Source organism: Mytilus californianus, unplaced genomic scaffold (assembly GCF_021869535.1).
Source record: "Mytilus californianus isolate M0D057914Y unplaced genomic scaffold, xbMytCali1.0.p SCAF_91, whole genome shotgun sequence".
In the NCBI taxonomy this organism is placed as follows: Eukaryota; Metazoa; Mollusca; class Bivalvia; order Mytilida; family Mytilidae; genus Mytilus; species Mytilus californianus.
Window position 1 is genome coordinate 30,079 of NW_026262747.1, and position 14,595 is coordinate 44,673.

The window sequence follows — 14,595 nt, forward strand, 5'->3', positions numbered from 1 at the left end:
AATTTGGTTTCAGGGTTTACATAAGTCACCTATACCGTGTGATGCGTTTTCATATTCATCACTAAACAACTTCCTGTTTACTGTAGACTTTTAGCGGGTGGGGGTATCATTAGTGAGCAGTAGCTCACAGATTCACTTGTTTTGTAATAATTTGATTGAGAAATGTTTTCATGGACATTATTTCATAGTATACATATTGTCCTCCACAGAATATTGTCCGTCGGACAAAATTTCATAAACATTTATGATTGTTTTTTTTTAACATAAATTTATAATTAATTGATTGATTGATTGTTGGTTGCTTAACGTCCAGTGGCAAATATTTCATGCATATTCAGGACGAGAACAAATTAACAATAAATACAATAGGTAGGTTCTGTAAGAGGGGCGTCCGGGGTTGAGGTCGGCGAAATTTAGACTGCCACGGGAAATGAGGGAATATTGGATAGGGACAGAAATTTAGCCTTACAACAGGTCACCTACGGACCCCTAAAAGAGTTGTTACAAGGCTTCTTAACGTGCAAAGAGCGTGGCACTCTCTTTACACGAGGCATCGGATTTAACGTCCCCATTCTGACCGGACGTGGCTGCAAGTTTGTACATCCCGCACAGCCAAACGGACGCCCCACTTTAGCAAGGGTTTTACTGCCGGTCGGAGGAAGACCAATGGTGACCATACTTCTATTCCCCAGTCACCCTTGGGGGGAATTTATAATTGAACTCTTAAAATATGTTCTATTATATTGTATTGTATTACATTGTGTTTAAAATGTATAATTGTTTGTTTGTATTGCTTGACCTTATGGGTGTAATTTTTGCAATAAAGATTATTTATAAAATATTGTCCGTGGACAGAATTTCAAAGTGAAATATTGTCCAGAAGGAGGTGACAAAATTTCATGGACTAGGACACTATTTTATAATAAAATATTGTCCTGGACAGTATATCATTAAGAAATAGTGTCCGCCGACAATATTGTACATGTAGTTTTGTCCGATGAACAATATATCATGGGGATATATATTTTATTTTTAACACTTAAAGGTTATTTAGAGTACCTTTCAAGAATATAATTGCTTAAATTTCATTGTCGGCTATAGAGAAACTTCAGCAGGGTGTTTAACGACAACTCAAATGGCTTCGGTCGTACTATCAACGACAAAATTATTTTACATTCACCTGTGTGACGTCACTAGACTTTGCTGTATTACTTCTTTTTGGGGTCAACAAGGCTTCAATACTGAAGAATACATGTTGTAGCGCATGCGTGATTGACAAAAATTTATATAAATTCATAAAAATATTTAATAACAATTTAATTTTGATAAGGGACTTTCCGTTTAGTATTTTCGGAGTTCAGTATGTTTGTTTTGAATATATAGATAGTGATTAAATATAACTTTTATGCACATGTTTTGGTTTGAATTTGTATATTTGAAGCTAGAGAGAACAGCTGATGTTAGCTGATCTCTGAGGCTGTCTACAGAGGTGTTTTCGATAATAGTTCGAGGTAGCAAGTTCCATTGTATGATTGTTCGCGGGAAGTATTTAGAGAAACCATTTGTATTTGTAAGTTTGGATATGTCTGTGTATGGTTTTGTCTTGTTCTGTTGTCTGTTTGGTCAAGAATATGCGCTGGAATGGCTACAAGACAGCGTATTTTCTTTTTTATACTAGTCATGTCAAATTTATTCTCACCTAACATTTCTAAAAGTGTCTTTGACCCTTTGCAGTATGTCTGCTGTCTCCTTCTTTGGCCTGTTATATAACTATCAGGTATTGGACCAGAGTGTTGGTTTATTTTCAAGAAATAAATTAAGTTAATATAAAAAGAATCAAAAAGGTCCATAAATAAAAGTCAGTTTCAAAGCAAACTCCGTAAGGTTAGTTTTAAAGCAGGCACCTTAAAGATTATTTCAAGCAGATGCCTTAAAGTATAATTTTTATCTAAGAGTACATGTAAGGGAAAGTAATAAGTTTTGAGGAAGGAAATATATATGCATGAGATGGTTTTATCAATTATATTGAAGATATATTAGTATTATCAAAAGAAACAATATATGTATACTAAGGTTGTAAAATGAATGAAAAGACTATTTATTGTTAATACCGGTAACTCATTTCTGTTCTATAACCACACGAATAAAGAAGTATAAAGTGAAAAGTACCCTTTTTGTTACTGTTCCACAACTGAAATTTTCATACGTCATGCTTATTTCTGCTTCATCCTCTGTGATGGAAACAATATCTAGCTCCGGTGCCCCATGAATAGCTGTGCAAAAAATCTCAGATGGATTCTAATCAAAATCTGATATATCATTAGCAAGAAATTAAGAAACTTTATCCTCAAAAAGTGCATTATTCTAAGGCTTTAAAATATTATACAATTTTATGCCAGGTGGATGTATATTAATTAAATTTTTCAACATACATGTAAGTCCTTGGTTTAGATCAACATCTCATGATTTCTCTCCTTTTTATATGGGATTTGTGTTTCCCAGAAGACTTGTCTTCCATAAAAAGACCATTCAATTATATTGCATAATGCAGCATAGGTATCCTGTTGGCTCATGTTTTACATATGAATGACTTGGTTCGATAAGGTTATATACATGGTATGTGACGTCTAATTAGAAGATGCCCTTTCCATTTTCCAAGTAAATGTTTGGTCCCTTAGAAGTTATTTATTATGTGGTTCATGTATCTATTGTTGACTTATCCAGAACCTTAAAGACATAAAAGCTAGAATATTACCACGCAAACATAACATGATTATCTGATTCATTCTCTGCAATTGGCGATGACGACAATATATATCTTGGTCAATTTCTAATGACATATCTAAAGTGCAAATGTATGCACATCAATTATAAAAACAAATTACCTAGCTTATAGTTTTTTTTGTCCTTATGTCAGCATTAAATTATACATTGCTTATATATGTTTGTTCTTTTGTCATGTACATGTATACAATGCATACTTTACTTTAAACTGGATAATTGTGTTTATGGTTGACATGTGTAATTGTCCCTATATTTATAATAAGAACAAAACATACTTTAATGATATTTTGGTTACTATGGTGCAAGAAATAGCAATTTTAATTCACAAATATATTTTAGGCCTATGACTTTATAACCCCCACCCCTTTTCCTGTTTGTTGTTGTTGGTGTCATCAAGTATTTATAAAGCTAGAAATGTTGGGTGCCATTAATGTGCTATATCTGCAGCCAGTGTAGGTTTGTCTAAAACTCATTTTGTTTTATTATTTATTATAACTTTTCAATGTAAATGCAAACAAAACTGATGACCTTTAAAAAAACAGCATTTAACCAAACTTGGCCACAATCATTATTGGGGTATCTAGTTTAACAAAAGTGTCCGACGACCCCACCTGCCAACCAACATGGCCGTCATGGCTAAAAATAGAACATAGGGGGTAGATGCAGTTTTTGGCTTACATCTCTGAAACTAAAGCATTTAGAGCAAATTTGACATGGGGTAAATATGTTCATCAGGTTAAGATCTATCTGCCCTGAAGTTTGCAGACAACCCGTAGTTGGGGTTGCTGCCCCTGAATTGGTAAATGTAAGGAAATTTTGCATTGTTTGCTTATTATCTTGAATATTATTATAGATAGAAATAGAGATAAACTGTAAACAACAATAATGTTCAGCAAAGTAAGATCTACAAATAAGTTAACATGGCAAAAATGGTCAAATGACCCCTTTAGGAGTTATTGCCTTTATAGTTATTTTTTTGTAAATTTTTGTAATCTTTTACAAAAACCTTCTCCACTTAATCTACTGGGCCAAATAGAATTAAACTTATCCACAATTTTCAGTAGGGTATCTTGATTAAAAACTGTATCCGGTGACCCTGCCATCCAACCAACATGGCCGCCATGGCTAAAAATAGAACATAGGGGTTTTACTACAGAAGTCTATGGGAAAATTGTTAAAACAATAGTTCAAATGGTCACAACTTGAACACTAATTTAAATAATGATAAGAGGTCTTCAGTAATTATTGCAAGACTACACAGGGATGACCTGCTTTTAATTTAAGTACTGGACCAAATTAAACCAAACTTGGTCTCAATCATTATTGGGGTTATCTAATACTAATTATTATGATTTTAACCTTATTTTACATGATTTCCAAAACCACAGTAGATACAGGTGAGCGACACAGGCTCTTAAGAGCCTCTAGTCTCTTCTCTCTTTCAAAATTTGCCCCCACGGGTGACTGGGGAATAGAAGTATGGTCACCATTGGTCTTCCTCCGACCGGCAGTAAAACTCTTGCTAAAGTGGGGCGTCCGTTTGGCTGTGCGGGATGTACAAATTTGCAGCCACGTCCGGTCAGAATGAGGACGTTAAATCCGATGCCTTGTGTAAAGAGAGTGCCACACTCTTTGCACGTTAAGAACCCTTTCAACAACTCTTTGAGGGGTCCGTAGGGGACCTGTTGCAAGGCTAAATTTCTGTCCCTATCCAATATACCCTCGTTTCCCGTGGCAGTCTAAATTTCTCCGATCTTAATCCCGGTCGCCCCTATTACAGAACATACCTATTGTATTTATTGTTAATTTGTTCTATTGTTAATTTGTTCTCGTCCTGAATATGCATGAAATATTTGCCACTATAAGCAACCAACAATCAATCAATCTTTCCAAATTTTACTTCGTTCAAAGACTTCGACCAGCTTTTTATGTTCAGCATCTTAAAAAACCCGAAAGAAGACCGAACGTTCCTCTTCGCTTGATGTTTCTTCAGCTTCTACTGCCTCTGTTTCACCATGTTACTGAAAATTCTGTTTGAAGATAATATCTGGATCGGTTTGGACGGCCTGATCCCCTGCTTCGTTTGCTCAGTGCTATCTTTGGTTTTCTGATGTAATATCACTTGGTCATCCTTGTCTTGCTTCTTGTGTTCTTCTGTTGCTTGTCTTTTGTTAACCATTTCTTTAGCTTTGGTTTCCTGATGTAATATCAATAGGTCATCCTTGTCTTGCTTCTTGTGTTCTTCAGTTGCTTGTCTTTTGTTTACCATTTCTATAGCTTTGGTTTCCTGATGTAATATCATTTGGTCATCCTTGTCTTGCTTCTTGTGTTCTATTGCTTGTCTTTTGTTAACCATTTCTTTAGCTTTGGTTTTCTGATGTAATATCATTTGGTCATCCTTGTCTTGCTTCTTGTGTTCTTCTATTGCTTGTCTTTTGTTAACCATTTCTTTAGCTTTGGTTTCCTGTTTTAATATCATTTGGTCATCCTTGTGTTGTCTCGAGTGGATAAATATCGTATCACACTTGATGCAGTGGTAGAATCTATATATACATGTATATGTACTAATTAAATTTTACAAGTTATTTTATATACCCCACAAAAAAAAAATTCCCTTTCTCTGAAGAAATACATGCATGTAGAAGGTTATACTCTTACCAATTCAAACCGAAATAAAATCTGAATGTGTTTATTTTTTTTCAGAAAGAAATTATTTCTTTTCTTTTATAATTAAATAACCTGTATAACAGAATAATTTACAGATTTGATAGTAAACTGTTAACAATGTTTACTACATGTATATGTATCAGAATAATTGATCCTTTGCATTGTCTATATGTTTTTCTACTTTTACAGGGTAACATCAACTCCAAAACCAGACTACAGACAAAAAAATGAGTTGCACAACTATGCAAGCAGCACTTCAAAGAAAACCAACTGTAAGAAAACTTGCACCAGAAAAGAAATTAATGCCTTACACACAAAACTATTTGAACAATCAGAAATCTGTTACATTTTGTCATCAGAGGAATGAAGAACCATTATTTCAGTATTGCTAACTAGATCACGAAATAGTTTAGTTAACTGCATACTACAATTCCCTGAAATTAAAACCCTTGTGAAAGAAGAGATAGGGGCTGAGACCTATTGCTATCAGTCTTGAACCGAACCGTGGTCCGGATTAGTTATAGTGTCCTCACTGGAAGCAGAAGAGCAGGTAGGTCAGGAAGTTCCTCTGACCGACAAACATGGTATAGCAGAAGTACATCTAGAAGCCAAGCTGGCAGGAGAACAATTGACAGAACAGGAAGCTGAAGGCTTGAAGTCTCTCCCCATGCTGAGGAGGCAGTAAAGACCGAACCAAATTAGTACATGTGTCAAAGGAGCCGTACTTCCGAACGACCTGGCTGACAAGTCAATGAGACTAGCACTGTACCGCGAGGGGTGCTCAGTGCCTCGTTTGATATATGCCCTCCTCTCATAATATGGTTTCAGCTTTTATGTTTTCCTCTAAGTCCAAGTTGGTACCCTCTTACAAATAATGGGTTTCTAACCAGATTAAAACAGTTTTTAAAATCTCTTCGATATGACATTTCTACATGTAAGTACTCGGGTCAGTTTTCGTAGAGGCTGGGCAACATTTGCATTAGAATGTTGCGTCTCTTCAGAAATGATTCAGACACAGGGGGATTGGAAAATGATGCATACAAAATTTATTTTAGACCCCATTTACGCCCAGCTATCCGAAAACATCCTGCTTACCGGTCCAATATACTTCTGAATCAACGGAATGAGAACATCAGCACCTCTACTGGATAAATAACTATTTTGTTGGAACTTCCCTCAATTATACCAAAAATCCATATACGGTTTTCCGTGGGCTTCTCTCTATTGTACTTTATCTACCAGACAAGTTCTCGTCCAGCTCTACATCACCTTGAAATCAGGGAATATATGCATTGTCACATCATAGTATAACTATTTTTTAAATGTTTTAAACTCATAATATGCTGTTGTCAATTGTATCTCCCCCCAAGGGTGACTGGGGAATAGAAGTATGGTCACCATTGGTCTTCCTCCGACCGGCAGTAAAACCCGTGCTAAAGTGGGGCGTCCGTTTGGCTGTGCGGGATGTACAAATTTGCAGCCACGTCCGGTCAGAATGGGGACGTTAAATCCGATGCCTCGTGTAAATAGAGTGCCACGCTCTTTGCACGTTAAGAACCCTTGCAACAACTCTCTGAGGGGTCCGTAGGTGACCTGTTGCAAGGCTAAATTTCTGTCCCTATCCATTATACCCTCATTTCCCGTGGCAGTCTAAATTTCTCCGACCTTAATCCCGGACGCCCCTCTTACAGAACCTACCTTTTGTATTTATTGTGAACTTGTTCTCGTCCTGAATATGCATGAAATATTTGCCACTGGACGTTAAGCAACCAACAATCAATCAATCAATCAATTGTATCATGTATACACATTTATGTAAAGCCAAACTCATTAAACTAAAGTATAAGTTGATACATGTCCTCATAAAACAAGTAAGATTTTATAAAAGGTTGGTAGGTAGTCAACTTGTGCCCCATAAATCTATAAATAAAAAAGGTGTACAGTTTCTTTTTTCTATTCACGAATACTTCTTTTTTGCCTATCATTCATGGTAATGTATCAAAGTCGAATTTTTACATACATGTATGTTAAATAGAGAAATCAAAATTCATTGGTATACATGATACATGTATAATCAACACATGCATCACATATTTTATTTGGTTGTGTTTTCATTGTTTATGATTTTACCATATGTACAAATATATATGCTACTTGTGAAGATATCACATTATTTTATGTTTTATTCAATTAAATTATGTTTCTTAATTGTCTTTCTCTGTTAAAACTGAAATAAAACACTTTGGTGAACATTTTATGTGAGAAAGTAGATATGTGTTTGCAAATTATGATGGAAATTGGAAATTACTGATAAATGGCAAAATTTCTGAAAAATCCAATAAGGATTACTGAAGTTAACAAAACGGGGTAAACAGCTCTGCAATATAGGTTGCACTTCTGTAAAAACTGTGCCACTTTTACTTTGAAGTTTCTTAAAAAAATATGTCCTAGAATGGATTGATATGCACTACTTTTCATTCAAAGGTCAAAACATAGGGCTGTGCGGCACATTTTCAACATTTATATGCCCCAAACTTCTACTAAAATTCTGTACTAGCCCTCCCTTCACGTTTGGTCTTCCTCAGAATTTAATTTCGCCGCTGTCCATGTGAATTTATACTGGTAACATTTCCAAGTTATGTCTCTATGAGATGAAACACAGAGCTCATATCTAGGAACCAGTACGTTGACAAAACAACATATCTATGAATATTATTGATTGATTGATTGTTGGTTGCTTAACGTCCAGTGGCAAATATTTCATGCATACTCAGGACGAGAACAAATTAACAATAAATACAATAGGTAGGTTCTGTAATAGAGGCGTCCGGGATTAAGGTCGGAGAAATTTAGACTGCCACGGGAAATGAGGGTATATTGGATAGGGTCAGAAATTTAGCCTTGCAAAAGGTCACTTACGGACCCCTCAAAGAGTTGTTGCAAGGGTTCTTAACGTGCAAAGAGCGTGGTACTCTCTTTACACGAGGCATCGGATTTAACGTCCCCATTTTGACTGGACGTGGATGCAAATTTGTACAGCCAAAAGGACGCCCCACTTTACCAAGGGTTTTACTGCCGGTCGGAGGAAGACCAATGGTGCCCATACTTCTATTCCCCAGTCACCCTTTGGTTCTATGAATATCATATATCTCCGCAAAAAAGACGTGACTTGAAAAACAGCTGTTTCAAAATAAACCATGAATAACTATGATGTGATAATGCAACTATTCTCTGATTTCATGATTGACAGGAACGATTCGGATCCAATACCGTTTTGTGTTTAAAATTTGTAAGTAATGACTCTTAAGAGTAAGGTAAATAAGTTAGATCTGCCAGCAAAGTATCATTTTTTTTGTTTTGAATATATCGACTATTGTTAAATTGTTTTCCGTGTCTAAAATAATGACAGCTCTGCCTGAATTAGCAATTACATGGTAATTCTAGAATTTGTTACTTTGATTTGTTCATAAATGTACATTGGTTGGCGATATATAACTTAAAATTACCTAGTTTCTTATGGTAATGAATTGTGCAGAAAAGCTTACCTTGTAATTCTAAACAAGTTTGAACAAGCTTGTTAACTATCATGAATATGGGGAGTATCATTTGCCTCATATACAAGTTTCTTATTTTGTCTTTAGATCATATAGATTCCTGATAGAGAATTTGCTGCAGAAATTTAAATCGTTAGAAATAGGAATTTGTGCCATATATCACCGTGTAGTGATCCACTATGAGAGCTGTTATTGGACCATGTCAAATTGCCAAGACGGCTGGTTTAAATTCTTTAACTGACGGTTACAGTAGATGTTCCTTAATTGATTATTCACAGCTGTTTATAACCTGCTGTAAATCTTGGAAAGGACTTCATGTAAATAGAATGGGAGATGTAATTTTGAAGATGACTCTAGAGAACTATTTAGCAGAGAGACCGGAGGGTGTTACATCCATGACTGCAACCTCACCATCTCACGTACAGGTACCTTGTGCAGAATCTTTCTCACCAATGTGGTGTCCCTCAAGGCATTTCACTGGGTCCACTATTGGTTTTGACCTATGTCAATGATGTTCAAACTAGCATTTACTCAGATTGTTAAGTTTTGATATATGCAGATGATACTGCAATTTCGTTTCCTATATAGACCCTGGGGTCATCTCGCACAAATTATCGAGAAATCTGGAGTCGTGCATTGTCCCTACATTTGAGAAAGACGCAGAGTATATTTTTTGGTCCTGGTCGAAAACTTTTGCTGTCTCCTGTAATGGTATTAATATTGAATCCAAAACTTTTGTAAAATATTTGGGAATAATAATTGATCAGTTTCATACAGCCTTAGACTCGTGTGGAAAGTGTTCCAACTTCTTGAATAAGTACATTTCTCTGACTCCTGCTAAGGTTCAAGAATTGCATATGAATACAAAAGGACAGAGTGGCAGTGTGTTGTGGAAGGATGCCAGAAAAATACGCCTTACAGCTAGCAGTGCTAGCAAGGTTCCAATAAAGGAAACCACAGATTGCTCTGCTTTTATCAGAGAACATTTGTACCCAAATTTTACACGGTATGGTAATGAGCAAGAACCTATTGCGAAAAAATATTTACAGTCAGAGGGCCATAACGTTATTGATCACGGGATGTATGTGTCATTGACAGAAAATTGGCTATCAGCTAGTCCGGATGGCATAATGAATGGGGACACAATACTCGAACCTAAATGCCCATTTCCTATTGCCAACAAATGGAATTGTTTAGATGAACTAATTGCCAATATAAAATATGATGTAGAAAGAAATAGTGAGGGGATTTATGTATTGAAGAAAAGAGGAAGACGGGATATACTTTATGCAAAAAAATATAACAATGTTTTGTACCAGGTTACATAAAGCTAAAATTTTTATTTGGAGAAGTCCAGATGATAATATTCTTATAGATATAGCCTTTGATCAAGAGTATATTCAACAACTAGTTAGCAGATTGAGGACTTTTTATTCTAATAAAATGCTAAACAGAATAGTCGATGAGATTGACAATGATCGTCTTGTACTAAGTAGAATATTTAGAAATTTTATGAAGTAATTAAAATTGCACAAGCTGATTAAATTATTTCTATTCTTTCATTTAAGTTAACTTAATTAGTTAAACCTTTCACATAGATATAGGAAGATGTGGTATGGGTGCCAATGAGACAACTCTCCATCCAAGTGTACATTTTAAGTAGTGACACTTTCTTTTTAAAATATGGCAAATATAAACGCAAAACAAAATAATGTTGGATACAATTTTGAGTCAATAAGAACCGGTTTTGTGCATGTACATTTGAATCATTAAACAGTGACAAACAAATGTAAAGAAGAATAAAATTATGTTTTATTTAAAAAAAAGTAATTTGGTGTGGTGCATGTACATGTACAGGTGTGATTGCCAATAAGACAACTACAATATGTATCATCAAAAAAAGCAAAGGACAACAATGTTAACAAATATATGTCACCTAGTTAAACAGTCTTCAACAATGAGCCCCAACCCACAGGGGAAAAAACATACTTTGAAAAATAATTGTACTTAAAGCTAAATGTTTTATTAACTGATGAATTGTCCTGCATTATACAACTAACATTATATCTATATACATGTGTATTTGCATCTGAATGTGAAAAAAAATAGAATGAAACTGACAAATTAATTGTTAAATGAAGTTTGCACATCTTGCGACGTTGTCAAAGGTATTTGGTAAATCTTGTATCAAATCTTTAAAGCAACGATGAAAGAAGCACGTGCTGATACATAAATGTATATGTGTGGAAAAACAGTTTACAGAGATTGATCCAGAGACGGCATACATGAACCTTGCTTTTGGCCTCCCCCTTTTTTAACTATATATATTGAAAGAGAAACTCATTCATGCACTATTTAGTTTAGTAAATATCATGCCTACATTTGTAGATAAATGTATACATGTTTCTGACTGGTATTACACCTGATGGTGATTAATTGTTTCTTAACGTCCAGTGGCAAATATCAATTGAATACATTATAAGATGTTTAGATTGATAACAAAATTGTATATATGATGAAATACATGTTAATTGTACACATGAGACCAAGTAAAAAACAAACTATCTGAATAAAGAGCTTAAATTTCAGCAAATTCATCAGGTTCTCTTATTAAGTCTGTTCTTAAGTTCACAAGGGCTGAACATAAAAGAAGAATGTCATCAAAGTTTTTCAATGAGGACACTGGAACAGTACTGCTTAGAATTTTGAAAACTTTAAGTCTACGAATCGCACGCTCCACATGAATTCTTAATCTTGCTATACGCCTGGTTGTTGTTAAATCCTCATTACTAAGTTGTGGTTTGCATTTTGTAAAGGCTGGAATATTTAGTTTAACTCTCAGTGGTAAAAGTAAATCATCAATTGTGAAACCCCTATCTGCCATCACCTCGTCTCCAATGCCAACAAGATATTTTGCAGTGTTATGCTTGTAGTTACTATAAGTCTCTGACCTACTCTTCAGATTCGTTGGTCTCTGTATAAATGTCTCAGCACAATCATTTATCACAGTTGTACGAGGATAAATTTCCCGAAAAGATTCGGGAATACCAGCTCGAATTGTCTCTCATGGAAGCCAAACAACCAAGCCTTTAAGTTTTTCAACAAGAACTGGCATCCAAGAATTAAATAATTTACATGCCAAACTTTTTGAAATACCAAAGCGACGTCCATCATCAAGTATCAAATAAAGTTTTAACCTCATCAGTACAAGCAACAGCTGATCTGCAATATCCAGTTGAAAATTGAATTGATTGTCTGCACGAACTAATTCCACTTAAGTAATAAAAACTTCCTTGGTAACATCAGTACAGAATAAAGCGTCACTGTCAGTCACAATGTTCGTATTTGCTGACATGGTCCCCCCCTTCTATTTTACTCTGAACACTTTTCTCCTCTGTCAATAAAAGTTTTGTCTGAGTTGATGTTGTCTGCATGTCTGACCATTTTTCAGCATAGGGATGGCCGTCATGAATAAGAAAGTCCGTCTTATCATACTGGGTAGATTCGGTAACAGTTTCAGGATAAGCTACATTAAAACTACATGTAGCCTCGGGATACGTTTCATTGTCATTATTTACAGAAATGTCTAGAGCTTCAAAACCAGTAGAGTCAGATACATTATCGTCATCAGAATCATTCTCACAATTTAATTTCAGCTTTTTCACAGCCGCCCCCAAGGGTGACTGGGGAATAGAAGTATGGTCACCATTGGTCTTCCTCTGACCGGCAGTAAAACCCTTGCTAAAGTGGGGCGTCCGTTTGGCTGTGCGGGATGTACAAATTTGCAGCCACGTCCGATCAGAATGGGGACGTTAAATCCGATGCCTCGTGTAAAGAGAGTGCCACGCTCTTTGCACGTTAAGAACCCTTGCAACAACTCTTTGAGGGGTCCGAAGGTGACCTGTTGCAAGACTAAATTTCTGTCCCTATCCAATATACACTCATTTCCCGTGGCAGTCTAAATTTCTCCGACCTTAATCCCGGACGCCTCTATTACAGAACCTACCTATTGTATTTATTGTTAATTTGTTCTCGTCCTGAATATGCATGAAATATTTGCCACTGGACGTTAAGCAACCAACAATCAATCAATCAATTTTCACAGCCGTTTCACGACGTTCCAACTTACGTCTGCCGGATGTAACTTTACTGTCATAATCAAGTTTTAATTTGGGAAACGGATTTCTTTTTGTCGACGCACCATCAAGAAAATGTTCGGAACATACATAAACATGTTTTGGTAAAGTTTTTCTGTTAATAGCTTTGATCCACTCGAGTTTTGTTAATTCGTTAGAAGGCATCAAATGAAACTTGTATGGGATTAAACAAGGACAGTCATTGTGCAACTCGTTGTGTAATTCACACATTGATTTTTCCACATCTGAAGTTTTCTACGATTATTTGTACTATTAACTGCACAAGAATTGCTCCACCTTTTTTAATAACTTTCGACGCTATCCATAGTAAAACAAATAAAAAAAATGAAAGAAATACAAATGTAAACAAAAAATCGATAATGTTTTGATCAATGCACGTGCGTTATTTTTCACGGTTGTACTGGCTGACCGGTCACGTGAGAGGTTAATGGATGCGCCCATGTTTTCTAGGTCAGTTGTAAATAAACCCGTCAATAGAGGCACAAATATGTGTATCATGACTAAATCCAAAGCTTGTAAACGCATGCCTGTACCTTTACTTCAATTATCTAGCAACGACAATACCATTTACTTGAGGATTGGCAACGACAAAAAACATTTACTTGAGAACTATCAACGTCAAAATGATTAATCTGAGCACTAACAACGACAAAATAATTTACCTGCAGGAGTCTTACTGCTAATTAGGTCATAAACAGAGTCCTTCATCTCCTATTTGAACAATGATCAAATGATCAAATGCAAGTTCTGGACGGCAATAGAGAACACAAGAAAAGTCAAAACAACTACTGAAGCATAAAATGATTTTAATCTGCAAATAACACTTCAAATTAGACACAAGAAGGTACAAATATACTTGTGAAACATGACAACAATGAAAATAATGCTACGAAAATATTAGCCATGCCTTGCCGCAAAGGTAAAAGCAATTTATTTGTCGTTGTAAGTACTTAAGTAAATTATTTTGACGTTGCTAGCATTGAAGATTTTGTCATTGCTGGTTGTCAAGGTTGCTAGCAGACAAGTAATAAACTTGTCATTGTTAGTGGACTGGAGTTAATGCTAGATATGGCACAAAAGTGAAGCAATTATTACATTGGATACACTGGCAACACAAAAGTACTGTTAAATACATATATTAAATACTTGCTCCCTTATTTATCATATCCGGTGCAGACTGTACAACCGATTACTTATTGGAAAAGCAGATAAGGACAACTCCCTATACTACTAATGACACATTTACTCTATAAATGTATCTGCGTGACAGAGATGTTAAACAATGTTGCCACACAGTATTTAAACATACATTGAACTATTATAAGTGGATTATGTTTTTTTCCCTAAAACATATTATGATCCCCATTTTTTATGAAAAAAATATTTTGGTCAAGCAGATGACAAAAAATATATTCTGAATCCAGATTTCCCCA